The following is a 10,931-nucleotide window of genomic DNA, read 5'->3' as shown; positions in this document are numbered from 1 at the left end:
ACTCTCCACCTTCCTTAAACTCCTTCTCCCACCTCAACTCTCGGCATCCCTGCTCCTCATTCCTTCCCTTTTGCTTTTTCTACGAAACTCCTGCCTTCCTCCTGGCCCCATCCTTCTCTCTCAGGCCCACCACTCACTCCTTCCTTCTGGAAGTCTTCGCTTCCCCCTTGCCCCTCAGGGCCCTCTTCCTTCTCCATCCTTGTGAGCTCCCGTCCATCCCCGTCCATCCCCCTCCATCCCCCTCCATCCCCCTCCATCCCCCTCTTACTCTCTCCCTCCCTCCCACGTGCTCTCCTAGTTCCCCATCCAGGTTCGCCGTCCTCCTCCGAACCCCTCCTCTTCCCCTTCCCCAGTACCCTCGTCGCCCCGCCCCGCCCCGCCCCGCCCCGCCCCCACCAGCCTCGGGTCAGCCTCGCGACGGCCTCGCACGGCCGCTGGGGGCGGGGTCTCCTCCCGCCCTGGCCCCGCCCCTGGTCTCCCGGAGCTGAGCCGGCGTCGCTCACGCACACGGAGCCGCCATTTTGCTGCTGGAGTCACCAACTGGAGACCCGGGGCTTTCTTGTTGGGGTGGCGGCGGCTCCAGTGGCGACCGGCGGCTGCAGCTGCTGGCAGTGGGGCCGGCTCGGGCGCGGCGGGAGGCTCGGCTGAGCGGAGGCAGCGCGGGGAGGAGCGGCCGAGCTGACAGGTGACTGGCCGGGGACCGGGACAGGTGCGGGGCGGGGGCGCTGCCTCCCCAGCCGTGACCGACCCCCCCCACCCCCCATGTCCCCGGGCGGGGCTGGGCCGGGCAGAGGCTGCTCCGGGCTCTGCGTCCGCTGGGAGCTGGAGCTGAGAAGAGGAACGGGCGGGGGTGCGCGCTGACCCGGGAGGATGGAGGGGATGTTCCTCTACTAGGGAAGGAGAGAGGCGGCAGTCCTCCCAGTTCCCAGAGGACGTGGGTAGGGGTCCCCCAGGTAGGGATGCCCCACCCCCTGGATCTCCTGGAATAGTCTTCGCTAGTATTTGTGTGACTCATTCAGCACTTTCGCTTGGGGCTGGGTGATTGGGGGAGGGTTCTTGCTCTTGGCACACATACCACCCCCCACCCACCATGCTCTTGGGACGATAGATACACCTTTCTCTTGGAATTGAGGCTGATTTCCTCAGAAGAGAAACTCCCGGAGAGTAGGGAACCTGACTCACTTTTGTATTTTGTATCCCCAGGCCCTCCTAGCACACAGTCGCCTCTTAATAAATACTTGTTGATTGATTGATTGATTGATTAGAAGGTTCTAGATCTGGGGTTTATGTCATTTACATGCCTTTGGCAGTTTCCTGAAGACTATAGATCCTCCTCTCCAAATAATGATTTTAAGTGCATAAAATAAGATAGTATTGCACAGGCTCTTTAAGGTTTGCAAAACACTTGATACAAGTTTATCTCATTTGATCCTGACAACCACCCTGGGAGGTAGGTACTGTTACTATCCTTTTTTTTTTTTTTTTTTTTTTTAACCACATGAGGATGCTCATTTGACTTTCCTAGAGTCACACAGCTAGTTGGTGTCTGAGGCCAAATTTGAAGCCATGTCTTCCTGACTTCCAAGTCCAGTACTCTATGGACTGGGCTACCTAGCTGTTTTGAAACCAGTTATATTGAAATAGTTAATAAAAGATATTTTTTAAAGTAATTCACAGGACCCCAGGTTCTAGGTAATACCTTGGCAGTGTGAAGTCTTGAAAGATGCTTCCTGAGCCTTGATTTACCATTTCACCCTTGTTGCTTCTCTCCAGTCTTGTTTTTAGATTTGCTTTTGAACCCCAGTATCTTTCTAAATAGGGCCCCTAGGTGGCACAGTGTATAAAATGGCCTGGAGTCAGGAAGACTCCCTCTTCCTGAGTTCAAATTTGCTCTCAGACACTTACTAGTTGTGTGCCTCTGGGCAAGTCACTTAACCCAGTTTGCCACAGTTTCCTCATTTCCTAAAATGAGCTGAAGAAAGAAATGGCAAACCACTCCAGCATCTTTGCCAAGAAAGTCCCAGATAGCTAGGTGTCTTCAAAGTATTCAGAGCATTAGTGGCCTACTTAAAATTTCTGTCTTGTGAGCTCCTTGAGTAAAAACTTCTCAAGGGAACTGTCCATGAAATGTGAGGCATGGGGAAAATGATAAGATGTTGATATATGAACCAGACTGTCTTCATTTACTATTGACGTGTACTGTAATTTTTTTTTTAAGTTTAGCCTTGGCCTTTCCATTAGTGCTCAGAAGCATTATCAGTTGAACTGAATAATAGACCTTTTTCAATTAGTGAATCAGCTAGGGGAGGCAAGGACTAAAAACAAACAAAAAATAGTTCCTTGTAATTCTTGGGCCTTAACCAGCAGCGGCTTTTATGTTTATTTGGAGAAAGGTGCATTTATTTTCCTCTTTACACTGTTTCCTTGCATCATTTGGATGAGATTCATAATAATAGTTGTTAGGGCCAAAGAATTCACCAAATAGCCAGTTTGCTGGAAGTGAGCTGCTCTGTACTTAAGTAGGCAGGTATTTAGACAACATTCATAATCTGTCACCTGGAGCATATTTGAAGCCTTTCCAAGGTAAAAACTGCCATAGACTGTTCTTCAATGACATAGCTTTTGAGAACTCAGTAATTGGAATAAGACTTTGTGGAAGAAGTTTTATAATAAAAATAACAACAAAATTAATGATCACAAATTTTTAGCAAACAAATACTTAACAAGGCATTTTCTTCACAATATCTTGTGAATTGGATAGTGCAACTGTTTTGTGTATTGAAGAGTTATGTGACTTGCTTATATGGTCACACATATTGGAACTATAATTCAAACTCAATTCAAGTCTAGCCTTTTTTCCACAATGCTTTGCTGTTTGTTTTGAGTCTAGAAATTCTTCACTCACAAATTACTTTAACATGATTTTATTAGGTTTTTATATTGTAGTTAGAAAATTTAGTAGGTACCTGTTTACTATGTTCCAGGCACTATGTCAGGCTCCAGAGATAACAGATTAAAAAAATAAGAAATCATTTCTTACTGAAAGGAATTTACGTTGTATCAGGGTAACATTACACATATAAGTAAATACAAAATATATGCAAATAAAAAAGAAAGTAATTTGAAGGGACACTAAAAGCTGAAGATCAGAAAAAGCCTAGTGGAAGTTGGTACTTGAGCTAAGCATTGATAGGACCTAGGGTTATTTTCCCCCTTTTTTCTTTTTTCTTGATGCCTTTTTTTTTTTTGTATCACATGCATTTCAGAACGTGAAGCTTCTTCCTTGAGGCACATTTCTTTTAAATTAAATTTTTATTTTTATTATGAAATTAGTAAACATAAACAAAGGTGAACTTTGCAATATGCAAAGAACAAAAAAGATTATATGTGAAATTGAACTTTTGTTTTCTATATATTTTTTCATGTTATATACAGCTTTTGGGGGGCAAGTAATTCAAATTTAACATTGTGATTCCTATGCTGCTCTGCTTGTTGGTACGTCTTCTAAATGAACTTCTGTTTACTTTTTTTTTTTTTAAATGATTCACTGATTCTCCATCTTTTCTTCCTCTCTCACATCCTGAAAAATTCCTTCCCCCCCTCCCTTGGAAAAATAAAAACCCTCCCATTATAACATAAGTATCATCATTCAAAACAAATACACACATTGGCTGTGTCTGAAAATGAACCTCTCTCCAGTCCATTGCGTTCCTGCCAAAAATGACTCATCTTTCTTTGGGAGTAGTAATTGGTCATTTTGTTCACTGCAGTTCTTAGGTCTTTCAGTTGTTTTTCTTTATAAAGTTGTACTTATATGAATTGGTCTCTTGTTCTTTAGCCACCCTTTATAATGTAGATTTAAAAAGAAAGACAACAAAGCAGTTTAGCAAAATTAACCAATATATTGAGAGTGTATGACAAACAGTATATGTAATATTTCACACCCCTATGGCCCTCCTCATTCCCAGGAAAGGGAGTCACATTTTCTCAGTTCTTTTCCAAGACAAACCTTGGTTATTATCATTAAATAGTGCTTAATTTTGCTTTATTATTCTTTCGATTTACATTATTCTAGTCTTATGTAGTTTTCCTGGTTCTGCTTCACTCTGCATCAGTTTGTGTCTTTCCAGGCTTCTCTGAGTTCTTAGTATACATTGATTCTTTTGACCCAGTAGTATTACTTTACATCTTTGTATCTCAGTTTGTTTAGCTATTTCCTAATTGATAGTCAGATGCTTTGTTTCCAGCACTTTACTACCACAAAAAGTGACATAGCCTTTGGAAACCAAGAATTCAGAATCCAACTGATTATTTTTATATGTGAGTGACTTTTCTGTCATTGACCTTTGGGTATATGCCTAACAATGGTATCCCTGAATTAGAGGATATGGTCATTTCAGTGACTTTTTTTTTGGTGAGGCAGTCAAGGTTAAGTGACTTGCCCAGGGTCACACAGCTAGTAAGTATCAGGTGTCTGAGGCCATATTTGAACCCAGGTCCTCCTGACTCCAAAGCTGGAGCTCTATCCACTGTACCACCTGGCTGCCCTGGTAGTGACCTTTTAAAAAATTTAATTCATAATTACTTTCCAGAATGGTTGGGCCAATTCAGTTCCACCAACTGTGTATGAGTACATTGTGAGCTAGGGATCCTAAGATGTGGAGCTGAAGTGTGGAGAGAGTGCATTCTAGACATGGCAGAAAGGAGATAGAATGTTGTATGTGAGGTAGGTAGGCTAGTTTGACTGGAACATACAGTGAGAAAGTGTAATACATAACAATCCTGGAATAGTAGACTGGAGCAAGATTATGAAACCTTTAAATACTTAGCAGAGGAGTTTGTATTTTAGTCTAAAAGTAGTAAGGGAACCACTGAAACTTTCTGAGCAGATTTAGTGATATGGTAAAACTTGTGCTTTAGGAATTTTACTAGCAACTCTCTGTGTGGAGGATGGATTGGAGAGGCAGGAGACAACGTAAGGAAATCAGTCAGGAAGCTATTGGAATGGTCCAGTTTAGGGATGATGAGGATCTGAGCTAATGGTGCATGTGTGAGTATAATGGAAAACAGAATACAGTGGGGGAAAAGATGTTGGATTTGGTATCTGAGGACCTGGGTTCACATTTCAGCTCTGACCCTTACTATCTGTGTGACCTTGGGCAAGTAACTTAACCTCTTTGGGTCTCAGTTACTTCATTTGTAAAATGAGAGGGTAGGATTAAATGACATGACCTTCCAGATCTAAGCCATGACCAAGGATAGTAGTACGCACTGCAGAAATAGACATGTAGTTTACAGGGTAAGCAGTCAAGGCAGGGAGGGACAACTGAGTTCTGTTTTGAATGTGTTACATGTTGAATTTGAAATGCCTATGGGACAATTCAGTTTGAAGATTTCAGAAGGCAATTTGATATGGAACAGGATCTCAGGGAGAGGGTCTGTGTAGTGATGGATATATAGGTAAGTCTTTTGAAGAGAGATAACGAATGAACCCAAAAGAACAGTTGAGATTACCAAAAAGGTATATAGAGAGAAGAGAAATAACTTCTAGATAGAATCTTGGGGTACACCCACTGTTAGGTGATGGAATATTGACTCAGAAGAGGAAATGAAGAATGAAGCAGCTAGAAAGGTAGGAGTGGCAATCCTGAGTGCAATCATGAAAATGCAGAGAAGAGAGCATATCTAGGAGAAAGATGATTAACAGTGTTAAATGCTATGGAGAAGTCAAGAAGGATGAAGATAAGAGAAAAGGCTGTTGAATTTGGCAATTATTGGTTTGTAGAGAGCAGTTTCATTTGAGTGATCAAGTCAGAAGTCTGATTGAAAGAGATTGGAAGTAGGAACGAAATGAAGTCAAAGTCAATAGCTTTTTGAGTAGTTTATGAAAGGGAGGAGAGGTAAGACAGTAGTTTGAGGGGGATGGTAGGATCAAAAAGAGGTTTTTTTGAGGCTGGGGGAAATAAATGTAATTGAGGGAGAGATCATAGCTTTAAGAGAAAATTGAGGGTGGGGACAGGAGGTAGGTAATCTACTGAAGAGATAGGAGGGGATCAAAGGTACAAGTTGAGGGATTGGCTAGGAGACAGTTTGACTGGAGCACAGAGTGTGTGGAGGAGAGCAATATTATTTCCTCCCACATTCCCCCATATCCTACTAGTTGTCTATTCTGCATCCAAGGCATCTCTCATATATCTCTCAATTCACATAATCTCTGGTCCACTTCTGTTCTGGACTTCTTGTCTCCTCACTTGGTGCAGTGAAAAGAGCACTGGAGTCAATAGGACTTGAGTTCAAATCCTACTTTTGGGGTGGTTACAGACCTGGGAGACTCGAAAGAATGGTAGTGCCATTGACAGAAATAAGGAAGTTTAGAAGACTGGGTTTAGGGGGAAAAATAGTAAGTTCTGTTTTGGACATATTGAGTTTGAGATGTCTCTGAGATATCCAGTTTGGAATGTCCAATAGGATATCAGTGAAGAGGAATTGAAGCTCCTGGGGAGACTGGGTATGGATATATAGATCAGTGAGTCATCTACATTGAGAGGATAATTAAACCTCTGGGAGTTGATGAGGTTACCAAGAGTGATTATTGAGAGAGAAGAGGGCCCAGGACAGGGCTACCTTGTATTCATTTTGTATATATTCTCTCTGTACCTATAAATACAGAATCAGGAGAACAATTTATATAATGACATTAATGATGTAAAGGACACAATTATATCAGTACATGTTTTCCTTTTAGAATTTAAACTCTTTCGACTATAGAGACTTTAGCTTTTATCTCTATTCCATTGCTTAGTGTAATGTATGGCACATACTGTATAGTTAGCACTTAATAAGTGCTTGCTGATTTATTCTAGTCACCCAGCTTTGCAACCTGAAGTATTCTTTTTAAATTAAGAATTTAGCAAACTTTAACGAATATGAACATTTTTGAATATAAAGAACAGAGCAGAAAAAAAAGAGGAATGCATACAAAACTGTGAATCTATTATGTACAGGTTATTTTTTTAAGTATATATTAACTTGAATGTTAAAGGTATATGTAAACAAGAGGCAGCATGGTGAAATGGATAGAGAGTGTCCCTGAGGGCTCTGGTCTGGATCCTCTTTTCCCTCTATACTGTTTCACCTGGTGATCTCATCAGTTTCCATGGTTTCAATTATCACCTATATGCTGATGATTCTCAGATCTACTTATCCAGCTCTAACTCCTCTCCTAACCTCCGCTCTCCCATATCCAGCTGCCTAGTGGACATCTCAAACTGGATAGAACTATAGACATCTTAAACTTATTATGTCCAAAACTGAGCTCATCTTTTCCCCCAAACCCTCCTCACTTCTGAACTTCCATGTTACTTAGAAAAAAATAAAAACAAAAACAACTCTGTTGCTCTTGACAGAAGTAGGGAAATTTACAAGAGAGGTAGGTTTGAAGAGAAAGATAACAAACTCTTTTTTATACATCTTGAGTTCTAGATACAGGGAAATCCAGTTCAAAATGTCCAATTGGCAGTTGGAAATGAGGGAATATACTTCAGGAGCAAGACTAGAGCTGTATGTATGGATTGGGAAATTTTCTGTGTAGAGATTATAATCAAAGCTGATGGGATCACTAAGAGAGAATAGAAGAGGACGTGTGCAGAACCTTCAGTTACATCCATAGTTGAGATTAGGCAATCAATAAGAATTTATTATTGTTTATTTGTTTTTGTTTTTGGCTAGGCAGTGGGGTTAAGTGACTTGCCCAGGGTCACACAGCTAGTAAGTACAATGTGTCTGAGGCCGGATTTGAACTCAGGTTCTTCTGAATCCAGGGCCGGTGCTCTATCCACTGTGCCAACTAGCTGCCCCTCAATAAGAATTTATTAAGGGCATGCTATGTACCCAGCATAGGGGGAATACAAAGAAGGGCAAAAGACAATCTCTAATTGCAAGGAGCTCACAGTCTGATGGGTCCAGCTTACAGCATGCAACAACTGTGTACAAACAATATCTATAAAGGATAAATTGGAGATAATCAACAGAGGGAATGCACTAACATTAAGGTGAATTGGAAAAATCTTCTTGTAGAAAATAAGATTTTGGCTGAGACTTAAAAAAAATCCAAGTAAAGTAGGAAGCAGATGGAGAGAATTCTAGGCATGGGGGGGGGGGGGTGGCGGTGGGTAGCCAGTGAAAATCTAGAGTAAAGAGGTGGAGTGTTAGTTGTGAGGAATAGCACAAAGGACAGTGTCACTGGATTATAGAATATGTGGAAGGGAATACGGTATAAGATACTTGGAAATGTGGATCAAGGGGGTCAAGTTATGAAGAGCTTTGAAAGCTAACCAGAAGATTTTATATTTGATCCTGGAGGTAATAGGGGACCACTGGAGTTGATTAAATTGGTGCATTGACAGTCAGAGGTGAGCTTTAAGAAAGATCGGTTTGACAGCTGGACTGGAGTGGGGAGAAATTAGAGTCCAACAAACTGGCTATTCCAGTAGTCCAAGTGTGAGGTTAAGAGGTCTTACACCAGGGTGGTAGGTAACACTGTTAGAGCACAGAAGGAGGCATATAGGTGAGATGTCTGAAGGTACAATAGGATAAAGGACAAGATTGTATAATGATCCAGCCAAGGAAACTGAGGAGTGATCCTATCTACAAAGAGAGTAATGTCACAAAAACCCAGAGAAAGCAGTCAGCAAGTGACAAGTGCAGAGAGGTCAAGAAATGAGGACTGAGAAAAGACCATCAGACTTGACAAATGGATCACTGATAACTTGGTAGAAAGCAGTTTCAGGTTGAGTAAAGTAAGGAGCCAGAGATTACACAGAGTTTAGAAGAGAGGAAATTAAAGCAATATGTATAGAAATCTTTTTACAGCAGTTTGACTGAGAAAGGGAGGAAAGATATAGGATGATAACTTGAAGGGATTGTAGTGAGTTTTTTAGTGTGAAGGTGTGTTTTTAGGCAGTAGGTAAGGAATCAGTAGATATGGTCTATTAAAGAGAAAGAGGATGATTGATGATCGATAGGTTTACCCCATCTGAGAAGATAGGAGAGAATGGGATCTAAGGTCCTTGGTTAGGAGAAAAGTCACCTCTTTGTCAGAGTGGAATAAAGGAAGAAAGATAGAAGATTTTGTCAAAGGATTTGAGAAGAGGATGATATCGTTCGCTGACAGACGGCCGCTATTTTTATATTTGCTTGGCCACTTTTCAGTTGCCTTGTGATCATTTTTTCCCCACTACCTTTGCATGAGTGTTCCCCAGAGATCTGTCCTGGGTCAAGTCAGGTCACTTTATTAAGTACTTGCTATATACCAAGCTAAGCACTGGGGATACAAAGAAAGGCAAAAAACAGTCCCTGCTCTCAAAGAGCTCATATTCCAGTGGAGGAGATACATGTAAACAAGATCTATGTAGGATAAATTGAAAATAATCAACAAGAGGAAGGAGCTAGCTTTAAAGGAGATCAGGAAAGGCTTCTTGTAGAAGGTGAGATTTTAGGTGGAACTTGAAGGAGGCCAGGAGATGCCTTCCTCTCCTCCCCCGTCCCAAAGGAAGAGAAAATTCCAGGCATGGGGAACAACCATTAAAAATGGCCATATTCAGGAGATGCCGTGTTTGAGGAACAGCAAGGATATTAGTGTTACTGGGGGAATTAGGTGTTAAGAAAATTGAAAAAGTCAAAAGGGCAAGATTGTGATGGGCTTTAAAATCTTTCTAAAATACTATTTCTGTTCACCCTCCACAGTGTCCCTGAGTGTTGTGCCCTGTACTAATTGCTGCCACTCCTCAGGGCTTTTAAGGGGCATTGAAAATCCCAGTGTGTATCTGAGGCTTTCTGAACTCCCTGGGGTTTTCTGAGGGAGGCTCTTTATTCTTTCTGCTTCTGGACACAGCTGAAGGAGGTTTGTGGGAGTTGGATGGTCTTGCTTCCCAGGCAGCCATCTTGGCTTTAGTCTCCATTTATCAGTCTTTTGAAGTCATGCATGATTGATCATGCTTTAAACAGTTCTTAATATTTTCAAAATTGTTTTCCTGAACATTATTGTAGTCATGTGAAATTTTCTAACTTGCTTTTGGTCACTTCACTATCTCAGTGATATCTTTTATTGAATCACTTGTACCTCCTATAGTTGTGGTCCTCCACTCAAAAAAAGTTCTGCTTTGTAAGAAGTATGGTAAAGCAAAACAAATCCACACATTGGCCTTTTCTGAAAATGCATGTCTTATTCTCATTCATGATTCATCTTCATTTTCTGGAGCCCTGGTTGGTCATTGCATTGATCATAGTTCTTGAATCTTTCATGTTGTTGTCCTCTCTGTGTTATAGTCATTGTATGACTTGTTCTACTGATTCTGTTCACTTCACACTGCATGAGTTCATACAGTTCCTATCAGGTTTTTCTGATTCCACTCCTTTAATCATTTTTTACAATGCACTCTCCTTCTATAAGGAGCAGGCTGCCAGAGTCATACTACTTACCAGTCTTCGGAGCCTACCCGAATAAACACACAGAGACGAGCCTACCAGGAGGTGCCAACACCCGAGCTTTATTCAGAGGCCATCACAGCAAGGCCAAGCAGGAAGGCCATAGCAAGAGAGCAGGAGCAAAGAGAGAGCCTGCTCCGACCATGACCGTTCCTTAAGTACCTACTTAGCCCCTCCTCCTCAGCCCACCTACTAGTCAATGATTTTAGGGTCAGATACCGGAAGGGGATGTCTGAGTTTAGCGCACCAAGGGAGAGGAAGTGTCGCAGGAGGCTAGGACCAGATACAGGAAGGAGGCGTTTGGGATTAGTGCATAGACAAAGAGAGAGTACGTGACCTAGGAAGTCAGGCCCAGATACCTGGAGGAGGCGTCTGGGGTCAGTGCTACACAAAGGGAAGGTACGTGACCCAGGAAGTCAGGAAGGACACAGGAAGGAGGTGTCTGG

The 10,931-nt window shown here is 42.0% G+C and overlaps 1 protein-coding gene across 1 annotated transcript in view; it reads left to right on the top strand.

The window, feature by feature from the left end:
• Nucleotides 1-599: 599 nt before the first annotated feature.
• PRPSAP2 (phosphoribosyl pyrophosphate synthetase associated protein 2) overlaps nt 600-10,931 on the top strand; it is a 75,177-nt gene continuing 64,845 nt past the window's right edge. Inside the window, exon 1 of the mRNA XM_027875120.1 lies at nt 600-685. The gene's annotated coding sequence lies outside the window, so the exon portion shown is untranslated. The remainder of the gene's footprint in view (nt 686-10,931) is intronic.

The sequence above is a fragment of the Vombatus ursinus genome, unplaced genomic scaffold (genome assembly GCF_900497805.2).
Source record: "Vombatus ursinus unplaced genomic scaffold, bare-nosed wombat genome assembly UNPS02014807.1, whole genome shotgun sequence".
Classification (NCBI taxonomy): domain Eukaryota; kingdom Metazoa; phylum Chordata; class Mammalia; order Diprotodontia; family Vombatidae; genus Vombatus; species Vombatus ursinus.
This window is presented reverse-complemented; position numbering and strand designations above follow the sequence as displayed.